At 46.9% G+C, this 14,938-nt stretch overlaps 1 protein-coding gene across 1 annotated transcript in view; it reads left to right on the forward strand.

Moving 5' to 3' along the window:
* Positions 1-2,689: 2,689 nt before the first annotated feature.
* Positions 2,690-14,938, forward strand: part of Tmc5 (transmembrane channel like 5) — a 77,987-nt gene continuing 65,738 nt past the window's right edge. Inside the window, exons 1-2 of the mRNA XM_021166418.1 lie at positions 2,690-2,937; positions 6,156-6,279. The gene's annotated coding sequence lies outside the window, so the exon portion shown is untranslated. The remainder of the gene's footprint in view (positions 2,938-6,155; positions 6,280-14,938) is intronic.

A 14,938-nucleotide genomic window follows, 5' to 3' on the forward strand; every position in this document is an offset into this window, starting at 1 on the left:
CACCAGTAAACCCCAAGTGTTTTCCTCTTTCTAGCCCATGCCCCACAACCCTCACCCCAGAATGGGGTTACAGTGTGAGTGCAGTCACCTCTGGCTTAGTGCTGGGGATTTGAACTCATGTCCCCATGATTGCAGCAAGTGCTCTAACTCACTGAGCCCCACTGATTTAGAGACACTTGTCTTAATTAAAGGCATGCTGTGCTAGCATTAAATAAACGGGGCTGTCTGGTGCTTTCAGGTTCGTCTTGGAGTCTGTGTGTGGGATTCTTACGATTCTCTGATGGACCCAGTCATGCCAGCCAGCATGGCACAGAAGCAATGTAGGTCGTGTGGCCCTGAGGTCAAGCAGACCCAGACCATAGCACTGGCTCCGTAGTTTACTGATGGGCAAGGCAATGTTACATAAGTTTCCTTTGTCCCTGTCCGAATTACCTCCCCGTGTCTAGATTTGCATGTCTTTAAACTTAAGACACGTTATGACTATGTTTTCTGGACCGGACTGGGAGACCAAAGCTCAAGCACTCTGTTCTCCTGTCACATGATTGAGTGCATGATATCACGTGCCAGGTGGGCACCTAATCTGAGCTTCTTTGACCAGTGAGTCCCTTTCGTAGACTGGGCTAGATCCTTTCCTAGTCTCCTTTCCTTGACGAAACCTCCCTTTTCTGCCTCACACTAGAGGCAAGTAGCCACAAGAGGGAGCCAGAGAGCAGGCATGGGAACCGGTCAGGCCACCTGGGGAACTTTGCCAAGTTTGTATTGATGGCACGCGACTCTGCAGAGGTAAACACCATCTTCCCAGGAGAGGGCAGACTAAATCTTGGTTATAATGAGTGTTCCCGAAGGTGGCCAGGGTTCTGCTAGGTCTCTGGGAACCTGATCTCTGGCTGCTATGAACCGGTCACAGCTTCTGAAAAAAACACCAAGTCAAATCCCTTAGTGTCCCAGAGTCACCACCTTTCTTTTCTTTTCTTTTTTTTTTTTTTGGTTTGTTTTGTTTTTGTTTTTGAGACAGGGTTTCTCTGTGTAGCCCTGGCTGTCCTGGAACTCACTTTGTAGACCAGGCTGGCCTCGAACCTTTCAAGTAGTGCTTTATGGTCTTTTTCAGGCTAGCTGAGGATATTTGGGCAGAGATTTGGGTGGGGCATTTATTCCGTTTTTGTTTGTTTGTTTATTAGTTTTAAAAAGTGTTTCACTATGTGGTCCCAACTGGCCTGGAACTCCTTTTGTAGAACAAGCTGTCCTAAAACTCACAGGTCCACCTGCCCCCACTTCAGTGCTGGGATTAAAGGCATGAGCTACCATGCCTTGCCTTGCCTTGCCATGTGGGCGTTTAAAAAATGCCTCAATGAACACAAATGTGCTTACATTTTAAAACGTATTTCTCTCTCTCTCTCTCTCTCTGTGTGTGTGTGTGTGTGTGTGTGTGTGTGTGTAAGTCAGACAACTATTTTTAGTAGGTAGGAAATTCCCACCTTTATACCATGTGGGTAGGAGTCAGGCAAGCGTGGATTCAAACACCTTTATCCAGCTGAGCGGTCTTGCGTGTATGTTAAAGAACTATGTCTATAACCATATCGTGATCTTCTTGGTCTCAGAACTAGGTGATAATATCCTCTGAGATAAGCAGGCAACAGAGTCTGTTTGCTGGTATAGTGCTTCCTTAGGGAAGGACCCTGCAGTGCCTGAAGCACCATGCAATAGTCAGAACGACAGCTGACACAGACACACACACACACACATTTCTTAACAGTACCGGAAAGCAAATGGCTTGCAACTTATCATCCTCATCCTTCAGATGCAGTTCAACGGAGAAGAGCCACGGCGCTATGTGGCTTGTCTCCGGAACATCCTCATCTGGGGAACGCCACCTCAGCACCCCCTCAGCGCCCCAAAGCTTCTATCTGTGTTGTTTCCTGTGCGAGTACAACTCGGAGCATTTAAGCTGTTGTACCAGACTCATCTTGCCCAGTGTCAGAATCTCTCGTTCAAGACAGGCTGGGTGTGAAGTATGCCTATAGTCCTGGCACATCAGGAGCTCAAGTCCGGTCCGGCTACTTGAGACTCTGTCTTGAAAAGCTAACATCATGGGCCCCATGTGAGAGCTTAGAAGGTAAAGGTGCTTGCTGCTGTGCTTGACAGCGTGACGGAAAACAAGAATGGACCCCTACATGTTGTTCTTGGATCTCCATACATGCTCCCATGGACCCCCAATAAATAAAATGTAATTTAAAAAAACACCTCTCTATTTTGTTATGAAATTCCCCCTCTGTAGCTCTGACTGCTTTTAACTTTCAGCAATCCTCCTGCCTCAGTCTCCTAAGTGCAGATTACAAGCCTGAGCCAACAGTCTGGCTGATGTTTTCCTTCCTATTGAAAGGCAGGATTTCACTAAGTCACCGGGACTGTCTTGGAAAGATCTGGGATGACAGGCTGGGTCACCACCCTGACCACTTGGTTTGTTATTGGATGGACAGTGTCGCTCTAGTGGTGAGTGGCAGGGTGCTCACTTCACTGTGGTGTCTGATTCTGGTGATCCGAATTTCCATGTGACTCTTTGCATTTCTTTAGGATCCCACGGTGTGGCCAGCAAGGCTTTTGGAGCTAGTCGCTCCAGCCCCAATGCCTTCGGCATCCCCTGGGGACTCCATGGCCCTGACATCTGCTGAGCGGAGGGGTGGGGCTTTCATGGGAGACAGTAGTGTGTGTACACCGGAACGAGCAGTAGTTGTCCATAGCCACCGTCTGCAGGGACCTGCTGGTTGCTAAGAATACTGTAGCCGGCCCCTGGATACCAGGACGACACGCGGCAGCCTGCGCACAATCCTAGGTCCTACCCAGAGCACACTGTGAGTGTGAGAGAGGCGCTGCGCCCGGGTGAGACGGTTGCCCTGCACAGAGGGTAGCGGCTGTGGCACGGAAGCAGGAGCTACGCAGGTGGATTGGGTGAAAGTGGGGCGGGAAGCAGGGGGGAGCGGGAGGGGGCGCGGGCGGATCTAGGAGCTAAGGGCCCCGACAGCCTCTGCACCCCAACCCCAGCGCTGGCCTTCTGTGGTAACAAAAAACGGGGTAGGATTGTCTAAACTGCAATTTGCATGAGAATAACTTCAAGATCAATTTCCTTTCTTAAGAAAGTCCCATAGCCACAGGCCCAAAACCCCGAACGTGTCTAAGCCAATAATAAAAAACGTCTCCCTTCCTGCCTGTCTTCCACCGCGACTGCTTACCGCCAGGTCTGCGGCCAACGCAAGAACCATCTCACAATGTCTAGGGCAGAGTCCCCGGCTACATGGGATGGTTTCCAGAAGAGAGAGACTGGGTGGGACTTGTGTGTCTCCTATACTTGGGGTTCTCTTGTGTGAAACAGGGAGAGTTCTGGGACGCTACTGCTAAGCACCCTAAGATAACAAAATGATGAAACTCTAATACTGCAGAAATCAGGAAACGGTGCCTGACAACTGAGAAAGTGTTAGAACCTAGTGGGGAAACCCCCACCCAATTCCCGACTCGGCGTGCACCCAAAAAATCACGAAAGACCATCATCTTGATGTAAATGCATGAGGACGTTTAATTACAGAGCTCCGGCCTGACTTGTATCCCACACAGGAGATAACGGATGTGGGCCACGAGGCTCGAAAGCTAGGGGTTTTTATGGGGTGAGGGGCTTAGGGGTGTGGAATTCAGCATAGTGACACACTAGACACACTATTGGCTTATTCAAACATTAACAGAAAGATTACATGTTAGCAAAAGGGCATCAGGACTTTGTTCCTGTGGGCTGGGGGCTTATCTTTGTTCACATAGCAACCAGTTGATGTATGACTTTACCAGCGTCAAGGGGCAGTAGACAGAGGGGAGGTTCTGGCCAGGTGGTGTTGACCCAGACAAGATAGCCCTGTTATGTCTTCACATTCATCTTTATCTTATGGTCAAGATGTTCCCAGGAATGTTTTAACTACGGGGCATACCCAGGTTTGTTTTTCTTTTTTCTCAGCCCCAGGCAGCCTCTAGACTCACAAACAACCAGCAATTTCTGAGTACTTTATATGACTTTCAGGTCTTGAAATTTCATCTTTCAAAAGGACCTTTTGCCTTGTGGTTCCTCCCCACTCTCTCTGTGACCCCTGCATTCCTCAGTTGCTGGCAGCTGGGGACTTATCTCTGTCCCAAACCAAGCCATCCTCTAGGGGACCATCTTCTACTTCCTCTCATATTTTAAGGCCTTTCCTCAATTTGTGAGGAAGAAAAGTCCCATCTCTCCTTTAGGGAAAAAAAAAAATCACCATTTTGCATTTAAAATGTAAATTTTACTCACTTGTTCTTAAGTTTTTGTTTGTTGTTGGTTTTGGTTTGTTTTTGTTTTTTCTTTGTTTGTTTGTTTGTTTTGTTTTGTTGGGTTTTTTTTTTTTTTTGACAGAGTATCCCTGTCTATGGGCTGACTCCATTCTTGTAGCCCTGGCTGGCCTGCCTTTGCTATGTAGACCAGGCTGGACTTCAACTCATAGCTCTGCCTTCCTCTGCCTCTTGAGTGCTGGTGGTGCACCCCAAGATTTTATTTTTATTTTTAATTATGAGCATGTGTGTGGTTTGTACACATTAGTGCAGGACCCCTGAAGGGCACTGGATCCCCAGGAGCCAAGTTACAGGCAGTTAGTTACCTAAAGTGGGTGTTGATAGGTGATTTCTCATCTACCAGTGAAATGAGCCAACTCAAGCCAGATCAGAGTATATTAAAGTCAGGTTTATTGGGAAGCTGGGCCCCAAGGATGGAGGCCAGGGAAGTTACAATGGGGAAAAGGGGTGGGTATGGGAGGAAGACAGAGCTCTTTAGCAGAGAGAGAAGAGGAAAACAAAAGAGAAGGAAGGGGGGAGGGAATGAAGGAGGGTGACGGGGAGGTGCAGGGAGAGGCAGAGGGACCAAAATGTCTGGATTATATAGGGAAGAGCCTCGGTGGAGGGTTGCCCAGTCCCTGGGCTGCTAAGTTCAGGGTTAGGGACAGGGCATGCCAGGTAGGGACTGAGAGGTGCGGGAAGAACCTGGGGGCCAGGTCTGCTTACCAAATCCCACTCTCTGCAATAACAAGTGGTCTTAAACACTGAGGCACCTCCCCAGCCCAATACATTTATTTTTAATTACATTAGTTAATTGTGGTTTTACCTTTTGTTTTTGAGACAGGGACTCTTGTCATAGTTTGGCCTTAAACTCATGTGTAACTGAGGATGCCCTCAAACTCCAGATTCTCTTGCCTCTACCTCCTGAGGGCTGAAGTCACAGGACTCACTGGCTGCCCACTGTCTGGTTTATCTGTCGCGAGATGACTCACAGAGCTTTGCGTATGCTAGGTAGCCCTCTGCCTGTTGAGGACATTCCTAGCCCTACTTAGCGTTTTTGATGTGGGTGTCAATATTGCAAGCTAAGAACAAGAAGTATAAGTCCCATCCCCCCCTCCCACTCCCCCCTCCCACTCCCCCCTCCCTCCCTCTCTCCCTTCCTCTCTTTCTCCTTCCTTGTTTAAGAGACAGGGTCTTTCTCACTATGTTTTCTGAGCTGACTCCATTCTTGACATCCTCCTGCCTCGGTCTCTCAATAGCTAGGAGTTCAGACTTGTGCCACTGCCCCCATCTCTTTCCTTCCTTTGGAATGTTTCCTTCTTAGAGGCCTCACTGAGGGAAGGTAGAGTGTATCTGCTCGGCTGTGATTTCTCTAGGTTGAGTCTTGGGTGACTAGAAAGGACGTGAGCCACAAACGTCCCATTTATCTCCAGTGTTGCCTCCGCTGAAGAGGTGGAGGATTTTGCTTCCATTTCTCAGATAAGGAGGGTAAAACTGAAACTAGAAGAGGATGAAGAACAAGAGTCAGGATTTGAATTTTGAACTGCCTGCCTTGAGCTGTCAGCCACATCCACACTGCTTCCAAGGCACGGGCCACCTGGGATCATAATTGTGAGCTAAGGCTACCTTCAGATGCTGCCTCAGGGGTGCTGGCTGCAGAACACACTGTCCCAGAGTTGGGAGCATCTGTGAGACCAGGGTCTACCAGTACTATGTTACCAAGGGACCCACAGTTCAAAGCCCAACTTACTTCCTTATAGTGTCGTAGAAATAAAACACTGAGCTGAAAAGGACTTTGCTCTCTTTATTGTCTTGATGCCAAGAGGACATCGGAGGAGGAGCTCGGGCCCAGGAAGGAAAGAAGAGTTGAGCCCCAGCGAGGGCCTTGGTAAACCACAGCACTCAACCCAGGCGCTGGAATACAAAGCAGACAGATCTGTGCTAAAGGTAAGACTTGGCTTTTCATTGGCAGGGAGGGGACAGGTGCTAATGAGGGGGCATTTGTAAAACTTTCCCAAGCTGGGTCAACAGTTCCCCTTTCCCTGCCACCAGCTGCGTGGCAGGCTGCCCAACAGAATAAGGTAGACACTAGGCCAGCATGCGGTGTGCACAGGGATCTCGTACAAGGGCTGAAAGAGATGAGACTTAACGAGTTATTTTTAAAAAGGAGGTGTCTGCTTCCTTTTTCTTTATGTCTGCCTAAGCAGTCTTCTTCCCAGAGGCAGTGCCCCAGGGTTTAGCATCTCTGCAGTTGAGCTTTCTTCCTGGAAAACAGGTCTCTCTGGCTATAAAAGCCCAAGCCTCACAATAGTCTCACCCCACCTCTGGTCACAGAGTACAGAGGGAAATTACTGGGATGTTCCTGCGGACCGAGGGAGGCTGAGTTAGGGTCAGCAAAGGAGGTCACTAACATAAAGGGGATGCTTGGGAATGTGTCCGGGAAGAAGCACCACACTGGGCTGCCCTGTGGCTTATTCCTGGGTATGGATGCAGAAAACGTACACCATGAACATATGTTAGCCAAAAGAATTATGATCTGGAAATCCAGAGCACTCCCGTTAGGACCACCTGTGCTTCAGCTGCCTCCTACCTAGTGAGAATCCAGGCTTTTCTGCTCCTCACTGTGTTTTGCTAAATTACTGTTTCTTTCTGACCTTGGTTTCCCCATCTGTAGAAATGGGTAAGATGCTATGAGCTCACACATCTGCAGGAAAATATCAGAGCTGATAAGAATACATGATATATTGTCACCTTGATCCCTGCAACCTCCTTACGCTCTCTTGATCATCTTCCTCTGCTATCATTGATGATGTTGTTGATGATAGCAACCAAAGTTTAAAGTCTTTGGGTAGAGGCCCTGGGGTCACATCCCACTCTGCTTCTGTGCAACCTTGAGCAAATTATACAACCTGTTTGACTTCAATATCATCATCATAAGATGGGCCAGGCAGACCTCCCCAGAGGTTTGAAGGTTTGATGGCTGAGATGAAATAGCTTGGTTTAGTGTAGACACACAGACAAGCCTTCAGTACATGGTTCCATCTTTATTTATGAATGTCAGCATTACCCTCATCAAAGGAGATTCTCTCTGAACTGGAGGGAGGAGAAGTGCCCATTGGGGATGGATACCAAGGAGAGGATTTGAGCCTAGCAGGAAGTGCACACCTGTGATTCCAGCACACGGGAGACTGAAGCAGGAGGATTTCAATTTTGAGGCTCCAGATCAAAAATTTGTTTCCAAAATCAGAGAAGAAAACAAAAACAGAAGGAAGATGGAGAGAGGGGAGAGGGGAGAGGAGAGAGGAGAGAGGAGAGAGAGAGAGAGAGAGAGAGAGAGAGAGAGAGAGAGAGAGATGGCTCAGTGGATAATAGCACCATGCAAGCATAGAGAGTCCAGCATCCATGTGAAAGCCAGGCACAGTTGTGGACTCCAATATCTACAGCACCACCAGGGACAAAGACAGAACTTCTGGCCACCAGCCTAGCACCAGGTTTAGTAAAAGCCTCTGTCTCAAAGGAATACAGTGGGAAGTGATAGCTCAGAACACCCAAAGTTCTCCTGAGCCTCTTCTCCGAATGTACATGTACTCATGGTGGGAGACGGGCTATCAGGAAAATCCCCCACCAGCGTTATGTTAAGGTATAAACGCCATCAATATCCAGTGAATCACCTGTTGAATATTTGTGTCATGATTTCCCGGAATGAGGTGATGAGGCTATCTGATTGCTGAGGTCATTTGCAGTCAGAGACCAAGCCAGCTGTGGGAATGCTAATCATCAGAAACGGCTGTCTCTGCAAAAGAACTGATCAGAACAAGCAGAGGATTTCCATGTTGTTATTGAACGTTGGGCTGAACCAATTCCATTTCCTGTGGTCTTTTGAGTCTGAAGAGCATTTAAAAATAAAAGAAAAACCGGTTTCATTTTTTTTATAGTTCACAAGAAGATTTGGAAGCCTCTAATGGCTGTGGTTAACATCCACATTAAATGAAAAAAAAAAAAAACGGTAAAGAAAAAAGTTATTTTTCCATAAAGAAGATGAGATTTCCTTTTTGACAGAACATTGAGGTATAAACAGAGTAATCAAGGGAATGTCCTTTAAATGAGGACAGGAGGGACTGTCTCCCTGAGGTAGATTTGCCTCGAGATCTGTCTTTCCAGTGATGTGTAAACTACAGGGTCCGGTGTATGCTCTCTGACCAGCTGAGCGGTTGAAGTTGAAGGTGGACCATGCTTCCCTTGTTGCATATTCCATGTCCTGCTCATGGAGCTTGAAGTGACTTGAATCTGAGGTTTGTGTGCTTGAACACTCCCAGCTGCTAGTGACATGTTGGAGGTGATGGGGCCTGCTAGTGGAGATGGATCCCTAAGCTGAGGACCCACCACAATAGACTGAGAGTCACTCTAACCATGAGTTCAGACATGGCCTTTCTATGATTCCATCAAGTCTTCTGTCACAGAGATGAGAAAATTAACTGAGAGAATCTGTATTGTTTCAACTTGGATTTTGGGCAACATATTTTTTAGTTTTAAAAGTCATGGGCGGGGCCGGAGAGATGGCTTAGCAGTTAAGAACACTGACTGAGTTCAAATCCCAGCAACCATATGGTGGCTCCAACCATCTGTAATAAGATCTGACACCCTCTTCTGGTGTGTCTGAAGACAGCTACAGTGTACTTACAGATAATAAATAAATGAATCTTAAAAAAAAAAAGTCATGGGTTGAGAGAGATGGCTCAGCCATTAAAGGCTAGGCTCACAGTCAAAAGTCATAAGAGGCACTTCTTTGTCCAAGATGATTTCAGGGCTGGGAAGATGGCTCAGTTGGTAAAGTACTTTTGTTGTAAGCATGAGTTCACCCTCTAAAAGTGGACCCTGGCCTAGTGAGATGGTTAAATGGATAAGAGCTCCCATTGCTCTTGCAGAGGCCCAGCGTTTGGCTCCCAGCATTCACATGGCAGTGCACAACCATCTGTAACTCCAGTGCCTAGAGACTAGCTGTTCCCTTCTAACCTCTCAGGGCTCCTAACTACACATGGTACATACATGCTCAGGCATATGTACATGTGTGAGTGCAGGCACACACACACACACACACACACACTCACATGCACACCATTTCAAATGTCACAAAAGAGATGATAAAAATTCAACACTTTCTCTTGTGTCTTCTACACCAAACATCATTCGGCCACATGGTAGATGACCACCCTATTTGTTTGGGGGGGGGTTACCATGGTAACCACCTTTAACCTTATGGGATCTGTTGTCTCATTGGTTATTGTGTACACATGTACACATGCCTGAGTGTGTGTCTCATTATATGCTTTGGTGCTTGATCCATGTAGCTATCCTGCATGCACGCTGTTCTGAGGGCTCAGGAGTCCAGCTCACCAACTGTCTCCTTCTCTCCTTCCAGTGTCGTTATTTTAGCCTTTTTCCTTTGTAGCTAAGAATCAGGGTATCTCAACTTTCACATATCGAGATGTTTGATCAGGAAACTTTGTTGGCTTGTGCTTTGTGAGATGTTGAGTGTTAGACCCACCTGTATGCCAGAGATGGCAACAACATACTGTACTAGTTCTCTCTCTCTGTCTGTCTCTCTGTCTCTGTCTCTCTCTGTGTGTGTGTGTGTGTGTGTGTGTGTGTGTGTGTGTGAGATGTGTGTGTTGGTACAGAGATAGGTCCTGGCTATCCTGGAACCCTCTATATAGACCAGGCTGGCTTCAAACTCACAGAGATCCACCTGCCTCTTCCTCCCAAGTGCTGGGATTAAAGGCATGTGCCACCATGTCCAGCAGTTACTTTTCTCATTGTTGTGACAAACTGCCTGACAGTTTGAAGGGAGTGTTTATTTTTGGCTCCCACTCGGAGGGTCCATCACAGTGGGGAAATCTTGGCAGCAAAAGCCTTTGACAGCTGATGATATTACACCCACAGAGAGCAGAAATGATGAAGGCTGCCCTCGGCACTGTTCCCTGTATTGTGGAACCCCAGCTCAGCCCATAGGATAGTGCCTCCCATGGTTAGAGTGGGTCTGCCCACCTCTGCTAACCCCATCTAGAACCTGCTTCTCAGGCCTGCCAGAGATTTGTCTCCCAAGTGATTCTAGGTCCCATCATACACACACACACACACACACACACACACACACACACACACAACATTGAAGTCTGTCAGACACATACACACACACACACACACACACACGACATTGAAGTCTGTCAGACAATGGGACATTCAGTTTCAAGACCCCACCTCCATACCTCCACATTTGGATCAAAGTTCTCTTCCAGTTTCACTCTCGGGCTTCTAGATGCTGCCGTCATGTACTGTGGCAGTTAAACGTTTTATGTTTCTTGAATGTTGGGAAAACAGTTTGCTCCTGTGCTTCCTCCTGCTGAGGCTGTGGTGGGTGTCACTCCACAAGTTCAAGGCCAGACTAGACCACATAGCAAGACCCTATTTGTTTTTTGTTGTTGTTGTCTGAGACAGGGTTTCTTGGTGAAATAGCCCTGGCTGTCCTGGATTTGCTTTGTAGACCAGGCTGGCCTTGAACTCACAGAGATCTACCTGTCTCCTTGGTGCTGGGATCAAAGGCATGCACCACCACGCTGGGTACAAAACTCTATCTTGAAAGGGGATGGGGGCCAGATAGGGTGATTCAGTGTATAAAGGAGCATGGCACCAAGCAAGATGACCTGAGGACAGTCCCTAGGACTCACACGGTAGAAGGAGAGAACCAACTCCCAAAAGTTGTTCTCTGACTACCACATGTGTGTCACAGCTGTGCAAACAGATAAATAAATATGATTTGAAAAATTGTATGTATTTGTGTATATATATATATATTTTTTTTTCAAATAAACTCACTATAATTTTGTCTTTTAACTGAAGCCTGGATTAGTCACTTGTATCTGAACTGTGGTACCCGGTGGGACTGAGCCCTTAACCTGGGGATGTTGCACTAACTCTAGGTAGAAAATACTGGAATTTAATTCAACTATGGGCCAGCTGAAATAGAATTGGCTAGTCCTGAAAAGCCTCGTACCACCAAACCTAGGAGACTCTGTTGAGACATAACGCAAGTTTGGACGTCCCAGAGCCCAAGTTTCTTTGTGCCTTGCCCCTCTGTGTCCACAAGCCAGGACCTCAAGAGCACTCAAACGTCAACAGAGGTGTTTAGTCTGTTGCCAAAACACTAGAGGAAGCTGGACCTGGCACTGAGCCTAAATCCTGAAGCCCTGGCACAAACTCTGACCCTCCCAGGGAGCACTTCTTTCCTTTCCTGTCACAGGGTAAGCCACACTCTCCTACAGGTGCCCTGAGCCAACACTGGGACAGGCCCCCATGGCACTTGCTGCTTTCTTCTTCGGAGTCCCTGCCAGGTCCATTGCTGACTGCAAGGAACATTTCTTTACGGGAATTCACCCATGGTGGTGCATTCCTTTGATCCTAGCACCAAGGAGACAGGTAGATCTCTGTGAGTTCAAGGCCAGCCTGGTCTACAAAGCAAATCCAGGACAGCCAGGGCTATTTCACCAAGAAACCCTGTCTCAGACAACAACAACAAAAAACAAATAGGGTCTTGCTATGTGGTTTAGTCTGGCCTTGAACTTGTGATCCTCCTCTCTTATCCTTTTGAGTACTAGTACCACAGGTCTACACCACCACACCTGACTAAAATACACAATGCACTAAGTTGCCAGTGTCTTCTTGATCTTTTTATCTTCTTTGCTGCACTAGCTGTGTAGTGCAGGCCTAGTATGCAGCTGGCCAATGCTGGACCACTAAGCAGCTTCCCCATCTTTGAGTGATCTTCATTGACTTGTGTTGTGATTCTAGAAGCAGGCAACTGCCCAGTTTTGATTAGCTGAGTGCATGATAACCAGAAAAAGATTGGGAGGTCCAGAAAAGGAACAAAAGCAATTGATTGATTAGTGGTTCTAAAGTTACTTTCCCCAAAAAGGTTGAAGCAGAGGGGCCTTGCCTGTCCTGTTGGCTGAAATCGGCTTGTTGGGAAATTGGCTATCACCTCTCCTGATTTTTTAGAAGAGCAAACAATGAAGTTTTGACTTAATAAGAAACTTTGGTGTGAACGACTCCGTGATGGTTTGTTCTGTGGAGTCTGGCACACAGCCTCATTTAAGTTTTATTTAATATTAGAAAGCTTTTTTGTGTGGTGTCTCTATGTGTGTGTATGTGTGTCTGTCTGTCTGTCTGTCTGTCTGTCTCTCTCTCTCTCTCTCTCCATCTTGAGGGCTTACAGCTGAATTAGCTCACCCTACCTAGTTCTTTCTGAACTCTGACTGACTGGTTTAACTCAGCTATTCTGGCTCAAACTCCTTTCCAAGCTGACTGATCCAACATGGCTTCTCTCAGCTTCTCACTGAATTGCTGTCCTTGGCCTCAAACTAACTCTGGCAATTAGTTCTAATCTTCTGGCTCCTTCTTAGTCTCTGGCTTCAACAACCTCTGCTGCCCTACACAGAACTGCGTGAACTAACGAATGAACTCAACCCCACTGCACTGCATTCCCTGTACTGACTCCTAACTGACTTTCTTCCCCGCACTGCTCTTAAATAGCTTCTCTTTCCTATACTGCTCTGGAGAGAGTTGGGCATATCCTCATTCTGTCAGATCGTTCTCTGATTTGTCACTTTGTCTGGCCCTCAATTAGATGTCACTTTCAAATGTGGCTGCTTACTTCTACAAACTGATTTTACCTTAAAGGTATATAATAAGGGCATGTCTGTATTACAGTCAGATCACAACCTTGCCAGAGTGCCCATGTTGTTGTGTTGTTGAATTAAAATTCCTCCTCTTCCTCCTCTTCCTCCTCCTCCTCCTATTTTTCTTCCTCTTCTTCTTCCTCCTCCCCCCTCCCTCTCTGTCTCTGTCTCTGTCTCTGTTTCTCTCTCTCTCTCTCTCTCTCTCTCTCTCTGTGTGTGTGTGTGTGTGTGTGTGACATATGTGTATGCTTATGAGGGACAGAAGTGAACTCACTGCTATGTATGTGACTTTTTCCACGGGTGCTGAGGATCCAGACTCAGGCCCTCACACTTGTGCAGAAGCAGTTTACTGACTGCACATCTCCTGAGAGCCTCGACACTGAACTTCTCTGACCTTCCTGCTACTCCTTCAATGGTTTAGTCATTTGCTGAAACTGCTTACACAACTCAGGGAAACAGTTAATACTCTTATTTATTTATAGGTTTATTGTCATAGTTATGAAAAACCTCTGACCAACAACCAGATGAAGGGGAGACAGGGTGAGGTGTTTAGGGTAGGCACGCCTCTTTTGCTCCCTGTAGACAAATGGCACCAATGAAGTATGCTATCCAAACAGTGCCTGATGTGTTGAACCCATAAGTTCCTGGAACCCCTGAGTTAAGGGAGTGGTGTGAGGTCTTCATTGCATCAGCATGAGCTTGTGAACCTGCCATCTGCAGCCTGTGTCTTCATCTAGGACAACAGAGGCGAAACTGAAAGCCCAAGCTGCTGCTCTGTCACCCCAAGAGTCATTGCATTAGAGTAAAACAGAAAGTTTCTGAGCACAGGTTGCTCTATCAGGAACTTTGCTCAGAGACCATATAGTTCCTATTATTATTATTATTATTATTATTATTAAAAAATTAACTTTAGAGTGCTAGGATTCAAATCCAGGGCCATGAGTACACTAGGCTAATACCCAACAAAGCAGCTACAGCCCCAGACCTGAAGTTTTAAGTTTAGATTGAAAGACTCCAGGGCTGGAGAGATGGCTCAGAGGTTAAGAGCACTGACTGTTCTTCCAGTAGGGCCCAGGTTTGATTCCCAGTACCCACATGTCAGCTTGCAACTGTCTGTTACTCCAGTTTGAGGGGAATCTAACACCTTCATGCAGATACCAACACTCATAGAAATAAATAAGCAAACAAATAAATGAAAAGGAATCACTTTAAATTTTAAAAATTATTTGTTTGTTTGCTTGCTTGCTTGTTTGTTTTTTAAAAAGGAGAAAAGGAAAAGAGAGCTTCCCCCATGGTCTCTCTTGCTCTGGCCATTGTAAGGCTCTAAGGCGCTCCCTGTATATGCCCTCTCTTTTCCACTTCTGTAGGAGAGTAACTTTAAGACCAATCACTTTTTGTTCTGACTCTGCTTCACTCAACTTTCTCCTGGCTATCAAGCCAGTCTCCCCCCAGCTCATTAGAATAGGGATTCTGTTTTACAAAATTCAATGGTGCTTGATTCTAGAATCACAAATAGGACTCAGTGAAGTTCACTCAAAGGCTGGAGGAGGGGCTGAGTGGTCGAGTGCTTGCCCAGCATGCTTGAGGTTCCCTACCTAGCATAGTAACAAGAAGACATGGGTGGAAGACACAGACGGAAGACCAGCAAACATGGCCACAAGCAAGGCTCTGGCAAGGCACACCTGTGGGAAGCAGGGTCCACTCCGGTTCACAGTGCTGGAGGCCCTGAAGGAAACTGATGCAGCAGCCCAGGTCCCTTCATGACTTCCAGTCAGACCCAAGTGTCACTTGGCCCCAGCTTTGATGGGATTGGCTGTTTTGCCATTTCTGTCTGTCTGTCTGTAAGTTCTTTGTGTCCTTTTGAGACTAGAAGT

The sequence above is a fragment of the Mus caroli genome, chromosome 7 (assembly GCF_900094665.2).
Source record: "Mus caroli chromosome 7, CAROLI_EIJ_v1.1, whole genome shotgun sequence".
Classification (NCBI taxonomy): domain Eukaryota; kingdom Metazoa; phylum Chordata; class Mammalia; order Rodentia; family Muridae; genus Mus; species Mus caroli.